Below are 23,077 nucleotides of genomic sequence, written 5' to 3'. Positions count from 1 at the left end.
AATAGTCTCTTTTGCTGCAGGATACTAGCACAGAAATGCTGCGAGCACTGTATGTTTTTTGTGGAAGACTTTTTTATATCAATACTTGGCAGTGAATCATGCAACTGTGTTTTAATTAGGTGTCTTGCGAATCCCATAAATCCATGAGGTTCATCGCACTCGAATTTTTTGTGTTTCACAAAGTGACTCTGGGCCCTTCGTATCACCGCTATTAGAAAAACGGTGACATATAATGTGTACTCCTATATACGAGAACTCGTTGAGGGCTAGAATATTACGGGTTAGAAAGCGTGACACGCATATACCCGTATGCAGGTGGTGGCTCTAGTGACCTCTCGTTCGTATTATTAATAATTTTCCTGCAGGCTAACTCATTGCATTATTTCTCAACATTTCCCCACCAATTCTGCCGTAACCCTAGGAGGAATTCACGCTTACAGCGACAAGCGAATAGACACAGAAACATAATAAACAAAAATGAATCATCTCTTTTGGTTCAACCACGTTAGTGGCCGTATTGGCCTAATCACCTCCGGCGGAGTTAAAATCTATGCGACGAACGACAATGGCACGCTGTGGCGAAACATATGTCCCGAAGGCACGCCCTTATTACCTCTGTCATACGCAAGCCCGCAGAGAAAACCGTCATTTGTCGCTTTCGCGAATGGGCTGGACTCAATTAACCAGAGACGAGCGAGCAGGCTAGGGGCAAAGCAAATGTGTCACATGCCCTAGTCTCGGCCCCGTTTTTTTTTATTATGCAACAGGACATAGGCCATAATTAACCGAAGTTGAGATTGCGGCAAATATCGCGATGGCACATCCGACGTGCACCGAGCAGAGTGAGTTTCGAAATGACGGAGTGGCGATGTCACCACTGGGTTTGTACTCTCTCGCTTTGCTAATCAATGCCGAAATCTACGCTCATTTGCCTTTGTCTGAAATAGGTTCAAAAGAACTTGGGCGTGACGGATTTCACTGCGAGCCACGCTGTTTTGTAGATTCCGAGGTCGTTGCCTTCATAAAGCGAAGTCATTTGTAAATATTGCGTTAGAAGAATCTGATTGAGATTGACCGAAAGATTTTCAAAAGAGGCATGGAAAGCTGCTCAACTCACTTGAAACATTCCAGTGGGAACCCCACTGGCGTTCCTATTGGAAAGATTTGATGTTTTAGAGCGATACCTCGGCTCTTCGATGTACAAACCGAGAAAATGGCTCGGTCCATGAATCTGACTTCCAAGCAGAGCCAGTGAGATAGCAACTCTATGCAGGTGCGTGTTGCCGCAACGCCGCTGAAAGAGCTTCGGTTCGGCGCGTTCTCGAAAATGAACAGCAGTTTGAATTAAGGCTTTGGTGCCACCACTTTTAGTGGCACTGACTGCAGGAAAGTGCGACCAATTGTGACCACGGTAACCGACCAATTGTGATCAAAGTGGCTGCATAGAAATTCACTGCACGTTCGTTCAGAAAATACCGAAGGTGCCGAGCAGTGTGTGTGTGTGTGTGTTTTCGGGGCTTGTGAATTTCGAGATGTGGTCATTCTGCTATGAATGGTATTATGAGCCGCTTCACCGGAACCAGGCGTGGAGGAAGAAGAGGCAGTAGCAACACCACCAAGACGTATGGCTCATAAGATATCACACAACACACTTAGTAGGATCCTGCTAAATAAAAGCCATTTTTAAACTTTCGAATTCCGCAGCTATCACACAACACTGCAAAACATTCGACAAAGATACATTCCAGCCCGACTGCACCAAGCGATAACACGTATGCTTCAGACGTCCAAAAGGTCATGCCATCGGAGACCAAGACAAGTGCGCATAGCACTATATACCTTTAACAAGGAATAAAACTGTGCAAGCTTTGTGATCGAAGCTGTCTACCCCACAGGATCTTGCATTACGACATCGGTGGTTATACATAGAATGGGTGCGGAGCAGCGTATTGTCAACTGTTGCTGGTTACAAATGAGTGTACGAGTTCACATATTTGAGAGTGTCGAGCAAAATGTATTGTTTTGCGCTTTTGCACACGTTTATTTTTAAATGGGACGTGGGAGTTACGAAGTCTCATACCCATCGTAGTATGCAATGTCTTTTGCGTTGCGCTATTTGAATAGATCTTGTAGTTTTCATCTTGGCTGCTGCGGACATGGCTTCATGGGAGAGAAACAATAAAGACGATGTTCTTCTACTGAAATATTTATGCAAGTTAACTAACCCTGTGTCACTGAAATCATTCTTCAGTTTTCCACTAGGGCATGCCTTATGAAAGTGCATATTTTCCTCTCAGCTGATAATTGTATGCATTGCAAGTACACACTAAATTGCTCTTGCGTATTTATGAGTGTGCATTGCACTGCTTCTTACTGCTTTAAAGTATGTTAGGATATAGAACAGGGCACTATCATAATTGTCTTTCTGTATCATCTGCTGCGCCTTACTTTGTGAAATTCCAGGAATATAATTTTGTGTTTTGAGAAGAAACATTGTGAAAGTTCTAAGCAAATAACCGAGACAGCCCGGATTTGAATTAGCAAAAATAGTTTTTTGTGCTCTAAATTCCCCTGCAAAAGATTTTTAAGGTCTGAATACGCTTACAGGGGACAATATAACTCGTCTGACTCACGTATGTTAACCAAGCCCACTTGAGAAAAGCAAACACTTCTTTACACCATGCGGGAAGTTACGGAATTCTATCCCGAAACGTAGATAAAGGGACCCGACAGCCACAACTGACACACTGTCACTGCGGCTATTGTAAACTTGCGTGAATAGAGTGCCAACCTACCAGGCCTTCCGTATTCGTGAGCATATAAAATTACGGCCGAAAAAGAATGCATGACCATTCCTGGTGGCGTGCGACAACTGGCACAACACTCAACTTGATTTTACACAGTTCTTCTATCGTAGTCGTTGTTATAACCTTTGTTTCCTACTGCCGGAGCACGCCACAAAGAGCACGGCAAAGCTGCTTCACACGCTCTGATCAGGGTTTCAGTCGTTCTGGTAGACATAGTGAAAATAGAAGCGTCGGAAACTTTTATCGGATGAGAATTCTCACCGCTTGCTCTCTGTGTAGTGGTCTATACCCTATGCGAAAGTGGAATCGTCTTTTTCAACGGAAACAACCGAGACCCTATGGATCTCAATGTGCAACTTATGCATTCAATATGAATATCCTTTCTCACCAGGTGTGTGTGTTTGAAACTTTAAGGTGTGGAGAATGATTTGTAACTGAAAGGCTTCTTCCTTTGTATTTCGCAAAGCAATCGGCATGTTTGATTTAACTTTTAATGCTCTCGTGCGAACTATATGTGTTCACACCCGTGTATCTATCAAAAAAAAGCCTTAGGTGCCTCAATAAATGTGAAACGTGACCAGTGTCCTACATCGGCGTCGCACGCCGTCAGCAGCATCAATACGAGTAATAATAATAATAAAAAGCGGGGTTTAACATCCTGAAACTACCATATAAATATGAGAAACACTATAGTGGAGGGTTCTGGTACTTTCGACCACCTGGGGTGCTTTAACGTACACCTTTATCTGAGCACACAGGCCTACAGCATTTTCGCCACCACTGAAAATGCAGCCGTCTCAGCCAGGATACGATCCCGTAACCTTCGGGTTAGCAATCGAGCACCATGCCCACTAGACCACCGCGGCGGGATAACGACGTGATTGGTGGAAAAAAACATCACGCGATGATGTAACAACATGACGTCATGGCTTCATGGATTGCCGAAGCTTGGGCTTCAATATGACGTTTATATGACGCGTTCTCCAGAGTAATATTTTTGTTTACGCATATATGAACTAAATATTCAATTCAATTCGCCTTGACGGTGCGGTCACCAACACAATAGGACATCATTTCTTTGTAAATGATGGGACAATCTCGGAAGCGGTGAAATACAGGGGGTAGTCAGATCCTGGAGGCATGGCATAACCGCGTTAGTTGCAGGAATCCTTCGTAAGAGGGCGCGGGAAGCTCAATACATCGGCTTGGATGAAAAAGAATACGATGGTTTTCGCCCTCGAGTCGACTGGGGCAGATGCGTAAGAGAACCTGTGAGTTTTTCGGCAGCACGTTCCTCGCTCATCGTCTGCATTTCAGCCGCCGGTGGTGTACGGTACCGAATAATTGAAGTGCTTTCGCGCGTTTTCCCTTCCTTTATTTCTTTATTTTTTTGAATTTGTTCAGAGTTCCTATAAAGTGACGCTCGTGAAAGAAAACCGTAGGCGTTATTAGAGTGAATTAGAGTCCAGCACTCTGCTAACAGTGATTGCTAGTCGCACTGCGTGATGCCTGAAACTAAAGCCCTCTTTTGGTGAGTAACCATTTTAGCAGTTAAAAATTAGGGCATTCACAACTATATATGAATGCTGGTATAATTGACAAATATGCCTTTATTTTGTTTTTTGGACACTGCGCAGTAATATAAATAAACAATCAACAATGAATATTGATCCTACTTAACGAAATATTACCATGATGAACCTAATGTTTGCAGTAATATAGGTATGAATTTTTGGGCATAAATTGGTTCTCATCGTATTTTGCTCTACATAAAGAAAATTATTTTTTTTACTCTATTCGGGGTATGCTGACTTGCGACGTATATATATTTTTTTAAAAAGACATGCTAACTCTGTTTGCATAGCATCACTCTCTCCTCGTGAAAACGTTGCGTTGGTCCCAGAACGAAGTTGACGCATCTCTTTGAACAGACTCATATATCTGACAAGTAAGGACTTACTCTAAAAACTGACACGACCTTTTTTTTTCTTTTTTGCTAAAGGGTATATCATACGTGTCATGCACTCAATTACTGCTAAAAGGTTACTAAAGTTGTGCAGAGCAGTTTAGCACATCAGAGGAGGCCTGGCGTACACGTTAAACAGCATAACTTGTTCCTGAGCTCTCGACAGTCAGGTTAGCAAGAAATTAAAAAAAAACATATGTATTCAAAATTTGAGTGGTGATAACAAACCTATGACATGATCTAACATCGAATTTGAAGCTACAAAGCACGCGAGTATCTTATCACCACCACCTTCATTGAGACTGCTCAGCTCTGGAAAAACTTCGAGGTAGATCCGCCGGCCCACTCATGGTATTTCGTTGCATGCTAACAGCGAGTACGCCAGACCAGAGAAAAACCCTGGTCACGAAATGGAAAGTCGCGTGCGTGACAGGGTAAAAACCCTGTCACGTATGAATGAATAATTCTAAAAGTCTTGCAATAAGCTTTTGGGAGGACATGAACTCACTGCGGACAGCGAAAACCGAACCAGATAGTTTCTATTCTTGGTGGCTAGCAAAATTCAGAACGTGCGCACACGGAACGGCATGCAAAGGATAAATGCTAACCTAACATTGTTTAAGTTGCAGTTTTCATTACAAAGCTTGTAATACAGCAAGCATGCCGTCTCAGTGCCGTTTTGCAAAAAGTTCGTGTGATTGTTCCCGAGCGTGATTCTACGTACTCTGTGTTCTTACATTAAACATATGGTTGAAATGTGTTCGTACCGAGCTGGACAAAACCATTCACGTGCATTCTAGTATAAAATAAAACCAACTAGCCGAATGTTTATTTCAGGATTTAGGTAAACTTTTCTCTAAATTTAGCAACCTGTCCAAATGCTCCTACGACGCTGCTCCAAAATGATTCCTCTAAGTTCTGATTTTTTTAATAAACTATATTCATTTACCCTTTAGTAACTATGACTTTACAAATAAGAACACCTATAGCTCATGTGTATAATTTAGCGCACACGCTTCACGCACGGCAGTATTCGTAATAGTATTTCATGCCTCACGTCTGCCCAGCGATGTCAGGTCACCTTTTGACAAAGGGTAAATCAATAGCTCTGATGCACTTTCTTAATATTTTTGAGGAAATGTCTTGGCATGTTGCGGTGTCTCAGGTATGATGTATTTTTGTATCTGCGAAATAAGAATATAGAAAGTAGTCTGGTGGAGGCATGGTGTATGCGCGTCAGATTCAAATTTTTAGCCACAGACGCTCGTCTAATTTTTCGTCTTCACGTCGTGATTGGTGGGAGATTGACACTATCTCAGCAAGAGGTCGCAGCGGTCATTCTAGCACAAAAAAGTAGGTTGCTGCGATGGAACGATGTACACCGCATGCGACAATGCTGTCGTCAAACGAGGGCGTAGGCTTTTCACGGGAGTGACAAAGCACGGCCAGAAAATTACTCTCCCGTCTCCCGGCCTTCAGTCTTTGTTTCGCGCAGAAGTTGTGTCATGGCGCCAAACGTGTTGCGAATATAGGCGGCGACGACAAGCTGCATAGACGTGACCAGTCGGTATCAAATTCGGGCAGTTTCGAAACAGGGTGAGTATTAATTACATTCGGTAGCGCTTACAGTTTTCCTAAAGATGAAGGGGCACTTGTCAGAGTGCCCCAATATAATTAGGTTAAAAACACATACTAATGTGTACTAAAATCAATCCACCTCTGAACAGTACCTGTATACCCTTTCGCAAGCAGCCGTTGTGTTATTTTCCTACACCATTTTTTTAGCGTGCAAGTTTCATTGTTTAGCCCGATTGCCTCACCAAAGACAACTCTGTTAAAGGCGAAGCTCCTTGAGCTCGTATTAAGGCCGGTGTCGTAGAATGAAAAAACTGTGGTTATGAGCCAAGCTACTCCTAGCGATGCGTAGCCATGCACGTTATAGTTAAGAGTGCGAACAGGGAACTTGAAGCTGAGCAGTGGTGCGAAGGTGACGAGGAAAGATGATATTGACTGTTGGGGTTTCGCGCTCCAAAACCATTATACGGTTATGAGGGACCCCGTAGTGAAGAACTCCGTAAATTTCGACCATCATTTCTTCTAGAACGTGCACTGACATCGCACAGCACATGAACCTCTAGCATTTGGTCGGAAACCAAGCATCTGGTAACCACTAGACCACCCCCATGGACGAGGAAGGTAGAAAGCTTCAGAGAGCAGCTACACTGGCGACAAAGTACCTTGAAGAATGGGGACTAGATCTGTCATCAGAGAGGGGCTTCTTTATAGCATTCACACATAAGGCGATGGGTCCATATGTTATTAAAATCAATGGACACATGATCAAATGCGTGAAGACCCACCGATTCCTCGGAGTCATGGTTGATTGCAACCATTCCTGGAGCCCTCACATCATAAAAGGAAGACGACGAAGTGATTCTGGTTCAGCGGCTTTGTGGAAGACACAGCTCCAGTGACTAGGGCGATGGGCGTGGATTCGCCTGGGCTTCCAACCCAACTATCGTCTTCATCTGCAACTGCTACGACAAAGCGTACGGGCCACCCGAGTGATGCCGAGAGCGAGGACATGCTGATTTACTCTAGGGCCAGCGACGAAAGCTACGACGAAGGTGACTTCATGCCTGTGACAAGACGTCAGCCAAAAAGAAGACTAGTGATGCCATTTCCATCAACAAGCAAGAGTGCTAAGAAGACGCGAGAGCCTCCGATTTGAAAAATTCTGTTTGTGCCGGTCGATGCGACTCAGAGTCTTAACCGGCTGATTGATCAAGCCACGTCTAGGTATCTTGAGGCACTCGCGCAGGAAGATACCGCGGACATGCGCATCAATGACCACAAGAATATTCTCGCCATAGACGTCAATCAGCGAAGCACATTGGAAGTGTTGACCAACGTCAAGATGTTGGAGAACATCAACGTTTGCTCATATATACCTGATGGCTGCGACTTCGCTCCAGGTGTCATATATGATGTGGACATTTCCATCAGTGAAAGTGACTTTGCTGCTCTCCTTAAACAGTCGCCTTGGTAAATCAAGCTGCTTGAAGCTCGTGTTCAAGGGAGACAGCCTTTCATCGCAAGTCAAGGTCGACCATTTTCAACACGCAGTGCGACCCTTCGTATCGAAGCCCCTTCAATGCCGGAAGTGTTATAAGTTGGGACACGTCAGTGCTGTTCGTACAGACACGGCTGTGTGCCCGATATGCTCAGAATCACATAGCGCAGATGCTAGCCAGGCAGAACTTCGTAAGTGCTGAAACTGACATGGCGCTCACATTGCATCGTCGAAAGTTTGCCCAAGCATGAAAAAGGAAATGCAAGTGTTGCGGCAAGAGGTACGGGACGGCTACTCTCACAGGGACGCCGCTGCTAAAGTACGACGCCGGTGGTGTCGTCGCCGGAAACCGCTGAGGAGGGCCAGTGCTGAACCAATGACTGCACCTCACGAAACGATCACCGGCATATCACCTCAAGCGTCCAGACACGCCAACGACAAATAATCCAAGCAATGCAAGAGCATCACCGGCTCGCCTGACGCACGGCCTGCGCTGCCGGCGATAGACCCACCGTCTGAGCCACCGCATCGCTCGTCTACAATCACTTCGGAACGAGAATGCAGTGATAGTTGAGATATAAAAATCATAGCCATGGTAAAGGCCCTTATGAATACCATTCGTATGCTCCTCACTAGCATTGACAGTCCGGCTGCAAAGAGTGCACTTCAGTTAGTGGATGCGCTGAAGCCGGTGCTATCAAGTCTGGAAAGGCACCATGGCTCCGCCTCTGCAAGCCTTTCGTAAAGAGGTCAAAGGAGCTTCGATATTTTAGTGGATTGCCCGTGGCCTCAAGCCCCGCATTTCTGATATCCGACAATTTGTGTTTAAAAACCAGTTTCCAATTATTGTTATCTGTGAGCCAGGCTACACAATGCAATACGACTATCCAGGTGCGAAGCCTTCAAGTCCGCAACCTGTAACGAACAGAGTAAAGTCATTGTATATATCAGATGCGACCTTACCTATATCGAGCACCATGTCGCACCTCACGATGACAACCAGTATGTCTGCTTGACAGTTAAACGTAGGGACCTCAATTTCACGCTTGTAGGCGCATATATATAACCTTCAAACCGTTTTGAACCTGAAAGACTACGTGCACTGTTAACAACCACACCTGGACCATGGATCATCACCAGAGAATCAAACGCTCACCACTCACTATAAGAAAGTCAGAAGGTAGACCGCCGCGGGAGGCAAGTATTCTCCTTTGCTGTGGAGCAGCAGCTGCTTTGTGTAAACGATGGAAGCCCTACGTTTCTACGGGGAACGGCATATAGGAGCTACCTTCACCTAACATTTGTGTCACAAAGCCTATGTGGAAAGGTTTAGTGGTTCGCAGTTTATAAAACTCATGGGAGTGACAACATGCCAACTTATTTAAAGATCAAGGGCCTGGGAAAATCCCAAAACTGCGACATTTCGACTCGCATCGACTTGAAAAAGTTTATAATTAAAGGTGCTGCTCAAGAAGCGACTTAGCATATTGAACATACCTCAAAATATTGTCAACATGAAGCGGATTGAACGACTCAGAATAATCCGTCGTCGTGGTGAACGAAGATATAGGCGCACTAAGTCCATTCATGACTCTAGGGAGGCAAGGCGCCAACAGAAAATAAGATTCAGCTGCGGATCAACTCAATTCAGTCCTTTCAGTGGAACTCTCTGGGCAAATTGCTGGATCCACACAAGCCTTTGACGCTGACAAGGAGGATTGTTCGCTGCCTACGAACATCACCGCATCAACATCGCCCCTCAAAGAGTCTGTCTCTTCACCAAGGCATCACCGAAATTGAAGTAGCAGATTTCTTCATAAAAGTTGATGGTCAGGCGTCCGCGTGCACCACGCGTCACCTAGAAAACGCACCAGTCTCTAGAGATTCAAGAATGGACACGTTTTTTCTCTAGAGGAACTTCAAGCGGCCTTGACGGCAGGCAAACGATCTTCATCGGCTGGTCCGGATGAAGTCACGTATATGGCCCTTTGGAACGTCGGTGAAGCAGCTCTACGGGCCCTTCTATCTGTGTACGAAGACTCGTGGAGCAGCGGATTTCTCCATTCTTCGTGGAAATCGAGCCGCTTCGTACCTGTGCTTAAACCAAGTAAACCTCTCCTGGACTTGATCTCTTATCGCCCAATCGCGCTTGCCAGCTTTTTCAGGGAAATGATGGAGAGGGTGATTTTGACTCGCCTAGAGCGGTACCTGGAGCACCACGACGTATACCCTGACGCTCTGACGGTCTTTCGGCGTGGGCAGCCCGCTATTGATAACGTTATTGACCTCGTCTCGTCTTTGCAGCATCAAAAAGACTGAAACATTTATCCGCGGTGTTGTTCTTAGACTTAAAATGCGCACACGATAATGTATCGCATGAAGCCATTCTCGATGTCATTAAAAAATGTTGTATTATGGGGTTAATTTTACCAATGAATCAACAGCTATTTGAAGGGCAGAACTTTCTTTGCACAGACGGAAAATGGCACAACAACGCTTCATTGCATCCGTCATGGTGCACCTCAAGGTAGTGTCGCTAGCCCAACACTTTTCAATCTAGCGCTACTCTGCCTGGTTCACGCACTTCCAGAATCAGTCCATCTTTTAAAATATGCAGATTACATGTGCATCTGGGCGTCAAGCCTAACACGCCTTCGTTTACGTGCCCGGCTTCAGAGAGCGGCTACACTAGCGACAAAGTACCTTGACGAACGGGGGCTGGAGCCATCATCAGAGAAGTGCTCGCTTATAGCATTCACGCATAAGGTGATGGGTTCATGGGTTATTAAAATCAACGGACACATGGTCAGCTACGTGAAGACCCACCAATTCCTCGGAGTCAAAGTTCATCGTGACCTCTCCTGGAGCCCTCACATCACCCACATGAAAACAAACTCACCCTTATCTTCCACGTACTGAGGTTTCTTGCTGGAAAACCGTGGGTTGCATCGGTACGAGCGATGCGTTAACTCTACACTGTTTTGTTCCTCAGTTTTTTGAGCTACAGCCTAACCGTGCTTCGTGTAATCCGAAGAACAAACTTGCGCGCCTACTGTCGATCTAAGCCCAAGCACTGCGAATATGCCTTGGTCTTCAGAGATGCGCATCTACAGCAGCGACAGTCATGATTACGCGTGATTATCCAGTCAACACATACATCCGTGTAGACGCTTTTAAAATGCACTTAAAGCATTTGCTCGGATTCCATAACATCACCTCGCCTCACTTGAAACTTCTACCCCCCCCCCCTCAATGTTCAGCGCAACTGTAGCTCAGCATTGCGCAGTGCTTCTATTGCAATTCACGCATGCAGCATGGCCGCCGTTACCATTGTGGTGCCTACACCCACCCAAAGCCCTTACCATTACTGGCATACAAAATAAGAAAAAGTCGTCGCATCTAGCCCTAAAACAGGCCACATTACTAACCTGCAAGAGAAGCACAACGGGTGCCTTATCATCTACAAGGACGGCTCTGTGTCTTCAGTAAGCTCAGCAGGGGTGGTTATTCCCGCGAGATCCATCACAATTAAACTCGTGACATCGCATTTGACATCGTCGAGAGAGGCAGAACTCACGCCCATACGTGCAGCTCTGGAGTTTATCGTTGAAGAACCTTCGGAAACTTGGTCTATATTCTCGGACTCGAAGGCAGCTTTTCAATGCCTCTGTCACCCTTTCGCCTTGGACCTAATGAATAGTTACTTGCTGAAATAAGGCTTCTTCATCACCAAGCAATTGAGAAACAGTAGAGCATAGTGTATCAGTGGAAACCAGGTCATTGCGGTATATATGGCAATCACCGCGCAGATGAGGCCGCTAGATCTGCCCACGACAGTATTCAATACACAGCCATCCCGTTCTCAAGAACCGACGCAGCCATAAGACTTCGTTTGCTGGCACGTGATCTCACACTGATACAGTGGAACTTGACAGAATTCACAACTGCGCGCCCACATAACTTGGATCTTGATATCCAGCTTCGTCTTTCCTCAGGGATTTCTCGAGCTGAGGAGACTCTTCCATGCCGCCTGTGGCTTGGAGTGGCCTTTATGAACGCATACTCTTATCTTATTTGAATGGCCAGCTCTTCTACGTGCACTTACGGCAGCTGCGAAGAAACCATCGCCCACCTTCTATGTGAGTGCACCCATTTCAACGCGGCAAGATAAGAACTTGCTGAAGCTCTGGATAGACTAGATAATCAGCCTTTGTTGGAACAAAGAATTTGGGTCATTGGCCGAGCCCATCCTCAGCCCAGAGAGCTTTGAAAGCTTTGCTACGCTTTTTGCGGACAACTGGCCTCAGAGACAGACTTCAGTGTTTTATTCTCTTTTATTTCTTCTTTCCTCTTTCACAAGTTTTGTATTTTCTCTTTCTGTATTTGCAACATTTCTTTTCTATTATCTTTTAATTCCCCTCACCCCTTTGTACCACACAGGGTAGTCAGCCGGTCTAAGAACTGGCGAACCTCCCTATCTTCCCGCTTAATAGTTGCTTCTCCTGCTCCATGTAAAAGAAAGTTAGAGTCAGAAGATGAGAGAGGAGAAGACAGAGGATGGGTTAAAAGAAGAGACTAGGGGGTAAACTCTTGCATATACAACATAGCATAGCAAGGGGTAAAACAGAGAGGTGGGGAGAGTATGTCAAAGGAGGAAACAGCGCAACAACGAAAGAGATAAAATAAGAATAAAGAGGTTGAAAATGATGAAGTAAAGCTCAATCTGCGTTCGCCAAGTGCATGGTATTGCTTGCTTGCCAGCTTCGCCGTTAAAGAAGATTTCACAGGAAAGCCACTTTAATCTTAGGGTATAGACAAGAGTAAAGTTCCTGTTTTCTCTGTTTTTTTTTTAATTTTACCCGTGCATATGATCCTCATCAACCAGAAGAGCGTACCCTTATTCTGAAAAACTTTCAGTGGCAACACTTGTAAATAATTAACTATATTAATACCTCACTGTCCGTAGTTCCGGGAATGATGATAGCAGTACAGCTGTGTGCGAATATATTGAAAACTCAGATTTGATAGAAAAAAACTTGCACTCTAAAGAAATGATTACTGCCGTGATCCTATCTCCACTCTTGCGCAGATTCCAATTCTCAGTTTGAGGCAGCGCAAAAGAAGTAAGAGATATGACGGGGGAAAATGTCTGAGAAGCAATCCTATTGCTTCTGTTTCGTGTTATTTCAACAATCGGAAAGGATAGGTGGTGTATGCAGCATGATACCAGAAAACATAATGTTAGGTACAAATATCATGCTTGTTTACTAGTGTTAGTAGGGAACAAAACAGAAAGAAGCTATAAGTGCAAGTAACAATCACTGCGTGCACTGACATTTGCAGAAAAGAAAAGGAGGACAGAACTAGAGGAAAGGAATTTAGGTTGAAGTAGATAAGGCAACATTTTCTAAAAGAATAATTCAGCTGATAAAAAAGGAAAGAAAAGACTGTGGAACAACAACAGCACCACTTCTCTCATTCAATCTTGCAAAGACGACGAAAAAGAAAGGATGTATATTCGTGACCACTCTACTGAATGAACTGCCATGTCTGAAGAAACGTTTTATGTGCCGCGTTTCGCGAGCAGTGACAAAACAAAAGAGTTCTCGCATGTGTGAAAATGCGTACAGGCAGTGGTGAAGGTGCTATCCCAATATTTTTTTAAACTTAGCATCTTTCACTTTGTTTTAAATAGAGGTGTTGTGTGCCTAAGACGCAGGGCACCAACAAAAGGCAGAAACTGTCATTACCACGTTTGACCTTCTTTAGCGTCGACAAATTTATGACTTCTCATCGAAATATGCAACCAATGGCATTAACGTAAGCGGGACGTTGGCGGGAATTCCGTTGCATTCATTAATTATTTACCTAGTTCAACGAATGGTTATTTGATCAAACAATGAATCAATCACTTGATTGTGCAATCGCTTAGGTGTTTATTTGTGATCACTTGTTGGAGCATTTGCTTTTATTAAAACATCTGTCTGTCTGTCTGTCTGTCTGTGTATCCCCCTCATTGAGTTAAACCAAAATTAGTATGGGAGAGTACACTGTTATGATGAATACGACTCGCTGGCAATGAGATGAATATTGTCACGATCCCGTCGCGTACGTCGTCAAACACTTTAATAACACAGTACCACATACCTGAGGCCAGGTATATGCCAGCAGAAATCCCAGCTGGAAGCATTGTTCCAGCAGGAATTGAACCCTAGTATTCTGCATGGCAATCAAGTATTCTACCACAGAGCCACGCCAGGTCTTGGAACTACCTTTCAAACAAAACATAATGATTGTGAAACGTAACTTTCGGCAGCCGTGCTGGCTTTCCAATTTTATAAACATTACATATGTACTGCTATGATACAGCCATCATGACGGGTTAACATTAATTGTAGACAGGTGTCATCCGTTTAAAATTACTTATGTAGCAGTGTCCAGGGCTAGAATATTCGAGATCAGCAGCGTTTTATAACAGCTTACCGCTTCTGATGTTGCTAATATCCATGTTGCTGTTGGCATCTTTACGCCACTGTAAACAATTGGCGATAAAAACATACGCGGCTGTTTAACGTATTTCTGTGGGTGCGTTTGTATATATCTTTAGCGGGACTTTGTGAAATGTATATTAAAACAGAGTCAGCTTGCATGCGCATGCTTTGCATAACATTAATTTTCAGGGTACTTGGAATCTGCGGAATTTTTAAATCCCTTATTTTGTCCTCATTTGCACGTGCATTTTTTAGAATAATCGAGCATACTTCCAAGCTGTTAGGTATCAAAAATAAATGTATGGTATCTCACAAACAATCAGCATCGCATGAGCGAGCGCACACCAAGTTCATCAAAATTCCTCTATACCACTCAATTCACTGGCACTACTGTCACTGAAGCTGCTAGAGTCAAATCCCAGAGTAATTATGATGCTGTCGAGTGTGCTTTTGATTACAACATCCTGCTCCCAGGCCTCCTCTTCAAGACGCATCACATGAGTGCATTCGTTCGCCCAGTTTTCTAGAGTATCAAGAGAAACGGCTTGGCCCAGAAGTTTTTTTATTCCAGCAAGAGTGAACTTCCTGCATTTGACTGCAAAATAACCCTTGATCTAGGTTCACACCATTTCAATAGGGTTGAATTCACAATGGTATAACGAGGAAGCCGAACAGTGACATTATCAGCAACCTTTACCAGGGCATCAATCCAGTACCCCGAAAAACGATGCTTGTTTTGGTTAACCAGCTGAATGAGCTTGGGCTTCGACTGGTCATTAGACCACAGTATTTTTTAAGTCAATTAAGACTCATTTTCAGCCTTGCGCGACAACGTCGAGGCAACTTTAAAGTCCGACAGATAAATTCAATGAATGGTACCGGCATGGCAGGAATAATATATGACATTCATTTGGCCATCGCGAACTTGGATATTCCAATTCTTATAAAACCAGCAAACTAGAAAGTAATCATCACTAATCTACTTCGCTTCGGAAACACCCACTGTCTAAAGCTAATGTTCAAAGGAGATTCTATTCCGTCACGTGTCAACGTGGGACATTTCCGTCATCCTGTTCGGCCATTTGTTCCTAAACCTCTTCAGTACCATAAATGCATGAAAATCGGACATGTCAAGGGTGTATGCACGAACACCAGGCTGAACCACACACTGCAGATGCATGTCAGGGAACAAGTCTGAAGTGCGGAAAATGTAATGGTTTACACAATGCTGCCTCTAAGAAACGCCCGCGGATAAAGAAAGAAATCGCCATTATCAAACAAATGGTCAGAGACAATTCATCACACAGAGAGGCTGCTGAAAGGGTACAGCGCCGACGCAGCAGTCGTAGAAGGCGTGCCATACAGGGTGTCGCACGTAACCCATCCTATTCGAACACCAGTAAAACAGTAAGCACGAAGCAAAATAAGATGGTTAAGCCCATAGCTGCGGATGACTGGCCCGCATTTCCTCGTACGCAGCCTGCGAAGGAGCCCCCTCTCAGGCCTCCCCGTCCTACAGCTTCCTCCGCGCCTACTTCCCTTGAGGATGCATCAAGGGTGGATTGACAGATTATCCCGATGCTACGATCTCTGGTCGCTTGAAAAGTCTGGGAACTCCAACTGCTAGAAGGGGCCTACAGGTATTGGACGCGTTGAGCCCAGTCCTCGCCGCCCCCGCGTAGAAACATGGCAGGAGATGAACAATCGTACTGAAAGAGGTCAGAGAAGCATCAGTTATACAGTGTAACGCAAGATAACTTACATTACGAATTTCCGACTTTCGTCTCTACATGTTCTTCAACCGTTTCCCAATCATCTTGATTTGTGAACCAAACTTAAGAAACCCAATCATACTATCAGGATACGTATCAATTCCGTCCCAAGCCTGCAACGAAAGCAGCAAGGCCCTTGTGTACATTCGTCGCGAGCTTACTTACATTATTCATCCTGTGCCAACACATGACGAAAACCAGTAGGTTTGCGTGACTGTGAAGCAAGAACCCTTGCCTTCACATTTGTGTGTGTTTACCTATGCCCTTCAGCTCGTTTCGATTGAAAAAAGAGTGGATGACATACTTGCGAGCGTACCGGGTTCATGGATAATTACAGGGGACTTCAACACCCACCACCTTATCTAGGGAAGCTCAAAAGTCAATGCCACAGGCGTGAAACTGGCTTCATTTGTATCAGCCCATGAACTTTCTCTACTTAATGATGGGAGCTTTACATTTCTAGGAGGGTCCACGTAAAGCAGCTGCTTGGACTTGACATTTGTGTCTCGTCGCGTGACCACAAGCGTCAAGTGGTTTTTAGACATCGAGACGCATGGTTGTGACCACATCCTCAGTTATCTCAACATGAAAGGCTTCACCAGTGGTCAACCGCCGAAAACCATCAGGAGGATCGATTTGCATTCGCCACAAACATAAAAGACGCATGTGCAAAAGACTTATACGCTGGCATTGAGCAAGCGATCAAAAAAGCAGAGCCGAGCGCGATGTGCATGCTGACGTGCTCTTCAGGGCTCTCGGAAATAGACGCAGAGTTAGAGCGACTTCACGCGATTCGTCGGAGTGCAGAGCGCAGATATCGGTAGACAAAGTCGATTGAAGATCTACGCATAGCAAGGCGCATGCAAAGGAAGATCCAGTGCCGTATGGATAAACTGGAGTAGGGTGAAATTTTGCGATTCTCTAGGCCCTCGCAATCCCCTCTCTCAACTATGGCGAACCGTGTAAGGCCTACGCACAATTGACCAACATCGTTTTCCGCTTAAAGCCCTGGCATTTTTCCAACGTAGAAAGGACGTCGAGATAGTGGAAGATTTTTGTAGGAAGATTGCAGGCACATTACATTGCACAGAGGAAGGAAGGAAGCAACAAAAGGGAGAAAGCAGGGAGCTTAACCAGAAAGACATCCGGTTGACTACCCTACACTGGGGGATTAGAGAAGGGGACAAGAAAGATGAGAAAGGGGGAAGAGAGGGAAAATAAAATAAAGGAGAGACTGACAGATATTTCACTGCATCGTGTAGAACTCCGCCGCAAGTCAGAGGCGTTCACACAAGCCTGTCTTTCTCAGGAAACCCAGCAGGGCTTTCACTGCCTTTTGGGCTGTCGAGGGATGTGGACGTTGCTGTAATAGCACCTGCACGGAAAGAGGCTCATTATCCAGTCGCTGCATTGCGTTGGCAAGTACGTGTCTGTCTGAGGCAAATCCAGGAGAGTGGCACAGCAGGTGTTCGATATTTTCATCGGTGCCACAAACATCGCATGCCGCACTGTCAGTCATTCCGATTAACGTGGTATAAGCTTTCATGAAAGCAACTCCCAGCCAAAGGCAATAGAGAAGCAAAGCTTCACGTCGATGTAGGCCGGGTGGAGGCCGGAGTAGTAGTGAAGGGTCTAGCTCCTGCAGTCTCATACGTCGTATGCTCTGTGTGTTTCACGCAGTGTGAGACTGCGGGCCAGTTGACGAATCTGCCTCGTCGCGTCCGCTCTTGAAAGTGGAATCGGAACGCTGTTTGTTTCTTCATGTGACGTGCGATTACCATGATCTGCAGAATCATTTCCGCTTATACCACAATGCGCAGGTAACCATTGAAAGACGATGTCGTGGCCTTTTTGTATAGAGTGGTGAAGTTTTACGGTTTGGTGGGTCAACTGGCCGTGGCACCAGCGTCTGAGAACTGACAGCAGACACTGTAACGCTGGTTTTGAGTCAGAAAAGCACGGCTCATTTACTTGGTCTTTCTTCAGAATTGAAGAGTTCTAGTGCACTGCGCAGAGCCTCGAGTTCTGCCGTTGTGGACGTGTTCACATGTGAAGTCTTAAAACACCAAGTTACCCTTTGTGATGTTATAACCACTGCTCCCCCTGAATTAGACGGCGTAGTCGAGCCATCCGTGTAAATGTGCATGTGGTTACTGTAGTTTTGTTTCAGTAGCACCAGACTCAGTTGTTTCAGAGCATACGTCGGTAAGTGCAATTTTTCCCGCATTCCTGGAATCATTAGGTGAAGGTCCTTAGTATTGCATTCGCGCCACACTCCATTGATCCTTGCATGAACCTGTCTTTTTCGGTGGAAGAGCTGGACGCATCGATTGCTTCTTGTAATCGATCGTCGTCGCCTAGGCCAGATGGTATATCATTCCGCCTATTGTGCAACCTCGGTGATCGCGCACGTAGTGCTTTACTGGACGAGTTTAATGAGTCTTGGCGAGCTGGTGCTCTTCCCGGAGAATGAAAAACAAGTCGTTTGGTTCCAATTATCAAACCTGGAAAATCACTTCTTGAGCTGACGTCATACCGACCAATTGCGCTGACTAGTTGCGTGGACAAGTTGATGGAGCGAATGTCTTTTGCCAGACTCGAGTGGTTGATAGAACAATACACTGTCTATCCAACGCCATGGCCGGCTTTCGTCGTTTTGGTAGCTTCATTGACAACGTCATTGATCTCGTGACTAACGTACACCAGAAAATGAGCCGGCGGCTATCTCTTGCATTATTTTTGGATGTCAAAAGAGCTTATGATAATGTATCCCATGAAGCCGTACTTGATGCCCTCAAGCCCGTTGGCTTGGGTGGGCGAGTGTACCACTGGGTCTGCTCCTACCTTCATATGAGATCATTGTTTATGGAAACTGATGATGGGCCGACATCTGAGCATTAAATCCACCGTGTTGTTCCCCAAAGTGGTGTATTGAGCCCCAAAGTATTCAGTCTTGTCATGATCGGTGTTGTGGAAACTATACCAGAGTCTGTGCCATCTATGCTGACGATATTGATGTTTAGATATCTGGTGTAACACGTCCACAGATACGTGCGAAACTTCAGAAAACTGCGAACTCTTTTTCGGCATACCTTAGGAAGCAAAGCCTCGAGATTTCTCCAGACAAATCGCCGCTGGTTGCGTTCACGTGGAAGGCAATGACGTCATATCCCATCACCATCAATGGACAAATTGTCTGCTACACCATCACACACAGGTTCTTGGGAGCCACCATTGACCAAAATCTCTGCTGGAATCCCCGTGTGGCCATTCTGAAAAATCGCCTAACAGCCATCTCCCATCTTTTCAACTTCCTTGGAGGAAAAAAACGGGGCACGTCAGTACACGCAATGTTGCAGCTATACAGGAAGTTGTTCTTGGGGTACCTGCGGTACAGCTTGCCTGTTTTGACGAACACCCGCAAAAGTAGCACACGTACAATCGAAAATGCCCAGGGTCAGGCACTCAGAGTTCGTCTTGAATTACCACGGTGCGCATCCACAGCGGAGACCAACACAATCGCCAAAGATAATCCGGCCTCAGTGCACATTACTCTAGAGGTGCTTCGAGCGCATATTAGGCACCTTCCCTTGCCCCTGCCTATCACCTCGCTTCGTTTCCAGAAGACCGACCGAGTGCCTACTTCTGTAAGAGAGTATTGAGTTACCGTGAGTGCCTTCCAGCAGGTCACACACCTCCAGAACGTATTCTGACACCGCCTTGGTGTTTATATCGTCCAAACCTACGCTTGACAGTGCCAGTAATTCGCAAATGTCGGATATCTCTACACCAGCTTTGAAGCAGCTGACTCTACATATGCCGCATCAAAGATACAAACATAACTTTAAACTTTATACTGATGGTTCGACAAATGTTAGAGGATCTGCAGGAGCGGTGATCTTTCCACCAAAAGCCAAAATCATCCAATTTAGAACGTCTCACAAAACAACATCGACAGCCACAGAGCTCGAAGCACTCCACTACGCACCTCACAGTATTGATCAAGGAGCACTTCTGAAATCGTGCATTTTCACCGATTCGAAATTAGCTCTGTATTGTATTTGAACTGCGCTACGTCGTGGGCCTCAATACCAATTGGTGCTGGAAACAAGACAATTGTATCAGCAAGTACTACAGAAGTGACACGATGTAACTTTTCAATGGTTACCAGGCCACTGCGGAATCATTCATAACGAGCATGCCGACGCTGCAGCAAAGAACGCTCGCGAAAATGGCATGATGGATCTCCTCCAACATTCATGAAGCGACGCAGCAACAAGAATATTACGCTCGCGCACGATGTCACCAGGTCTCTGTGGAACACGCCCAAATTTCAACACATCCGTCTTCACCATCTGGACCCATACCTACGACTTTCCATTCCAGCTGGGTTATCCAGATCTGAGACAACCATTCTCTGTAGCATGTGGCTTCTTGGGGTGTCTTTTACGAACGCCTTTGCTTGCCGCATTGAATGGGTAGACAGTGCTGCGTTTGATCATTGCGGCGCTGACGAAACCACCGAACATGTTTTGTGTCAGTGCCCTCAGTACAACTGCCAGAGACAGTCCCTGTCAGAAGTGTTTGCACGCCTCGATGACCTGCCGCTTCCTGAAAATTTGATTTTGGAATACCGGAAAGATCGAGCTTCGCGCCAAAAAGTGATGAAGGCCTTCGTCGTCGAACGTTTGTGACGTTTTAGTGTGTTTGTGTGCTTTCGCTTCCGTCGTGGTCTCTTTCTCTCATTTTCTTTTCCTTAATTTTATGACACCCATTTTCCCTTCCCTAACGCAGGGTAGCAAACCAGACACTTGCTTTCTGGTTAACCTACTTGCCTTTCTTCATACCATCTCTCTCTCTTTCTTCAAAATGCAAATCTAATATCATTCAGTAGCCTGCCCATTGTTCTAACACTCAGCTGCTTCGGTAGCTCCATGTCGCAGTCGCCGATCACCTCACTGACAATTTTTCTGCCCTTGGCCTCTCGTCAGGAACGTAATACTGATGTACTTTCCATCGAGGAGCACACGGGATAAAACCTTCGTACCACTGCACTCCTGCTTTTTTTCAGTAACTCTTGCTGGTGGTTCAGCCACAAAAAGAAGCCTTTTTATTTGGAGACTTCAAGGTAGATCATTTAAGACATCCACCTAGATCCCTGCGACAGTACATACGCTAGCTCACACTGGTAAGCTGGTCAACAGAACAAATGGCGGAAGTGACGGAGAGTCTCAGTTGCGTCAGTCTCACCTGGGCGCCCACGTTTCCAACCAATCGCTTCGCTTGTTTCGACAATTTTTGATACTCAAGCTTCTTGAATATTTTGTGTGGGGAGCGAATTGGCGATGAACTGGACGAGGAAGGCACTGGCGACGTGCAGGTGATCTCTTTTTATGAATCGAGATCAGGAAGAAAAAGAGCCAAATCAACAGAATGAGGGAACGCGGCAACTAAACAGAACAGAAAAATTGAAATAATAATGCTATTTAGCGTGTTCTTAACAAGTTTATGGCATTTTCAATCACCACCTCAAAAGTTTAACTGCAGAATTTTACATGATCAGGTTACGCAAAAAAGCTTTTCTTTTTTTGTTGCCGAGCTACTTACACCTGCGCAGCGACACTGACCCAATGGCGTGGTTCGGCTCTGTAGGCTTCACTGCGTTGCCAGAGAAAGTTGCTCCTGACGACTTCGATCACTGAGTCCACCAAAAACTAATATTGCCAGATGCGAACTCAAAGCACCCTATTGGTCGCATTGCCAATCTCAGAGCAAAGGCAGATGTTAAGACAACACTTTGTGACACTAATCGTTTCTGTGCAGTTGTCATAGTTCTAAGCACAATGAGAGTTGCAGTTTCATGCCCCATTAGAGATGATTGCAGTGTACGTTGTTTAGAGGCACCTGACGCACACCGCAGTAGTGATTAACGATATAACCAACTTGAATGAAATAAACTATTCGAAAAGTCCTTAGAAGCGTGGATTACAGTCACCAAGTCACGTGCTCACAGAAGGAGAAGCAGCAGTAGAAAAATGACATGAGACACATAACCTAGCACTGACGGTGAATTGCATGCATGGGGAGGCTTGAGTAGAAGTGTATGACCCAGTTTTTTTTTAATTGAAAACATTGTATGAAGAGTACATGGAAACATTGCATAAACAGTACATGAGCGCGGACTCCTTCCAGAGTTAGTAAACGGAGCTCATTAGGATATGTAGACTACTGCCTCGACGAAAATATGGCAAAGCACCTATAGGATCTAAGTGTGCTGAAGAGTTGTAGTCATTCCGTCCTTCGTCAGAGACGCAGTAACGCAATTGTTACTAGGCAATGGGCTGTTCTTTCTTGAGTTTTTTGTGTGTGGAGGGGCGGGGCAAACTATGCGAAATAAAACTTCGATATGGCATGATATCTTGTCACATGATGACGTAGAAAGTAATAAATATAGAAATTTTAAAAATTATTTTGAGTCACATTTAGATGACAGCATAATCTGTTGAGTGGCTTTGTGAGGAATGCTATTAAAGAATGGACCTATATCCTTCAATGAGAATGCTTCTAGATTGTGTTACACTGTAGTTAGGAACTACATCTCTCTGTTGCACTTCAGGCATCCGTGTTTAGGGCAACAGAATAGCATCGATGTCTATTTTCTATCGGCTGGATCCATAAGTTTATTCAGTGCAACGAAAATACGCTGACGTGATAATAAGTCACATGAGCTCACGAATCGTAATAACTTATATGGTTACAGGTATTTTGTGGCAGTACTAGTTATATAGATGCGTTAACTACTTCCTCATAGTGGTGCCATCGGCATTGGTGTTGCCTTGAAGTTCCGTATAATGCCGAACTCGATAACTTCCCCACTTTCGTTGTATGTTTTATGTGGGAGTAAGAGCTTGCGAGCACCGCTGGGAAATACGGCCCAAATGAATAGTAGATGCTTCAGCCGTCTTTCG

This window comes from Rhipicephalus microplus, chromosome 1 (assembly GCF_043290135.1).
Source record: "Rhipicephalus microplus isolate Deutch F79 chromosome 1, USDA_Rmic, whole genome shotgun sequence".
Taxonomy (NCBI): domain Eukaryota; kingdom Metazoa; phylum Arthropoda; class Arachnida; order Ixodida; family Ixodidae; genus Rhipicephalus; species Rhipicephalus microplus.
This window is presented reverse-complemented; position numbering follows the sequence as displayed.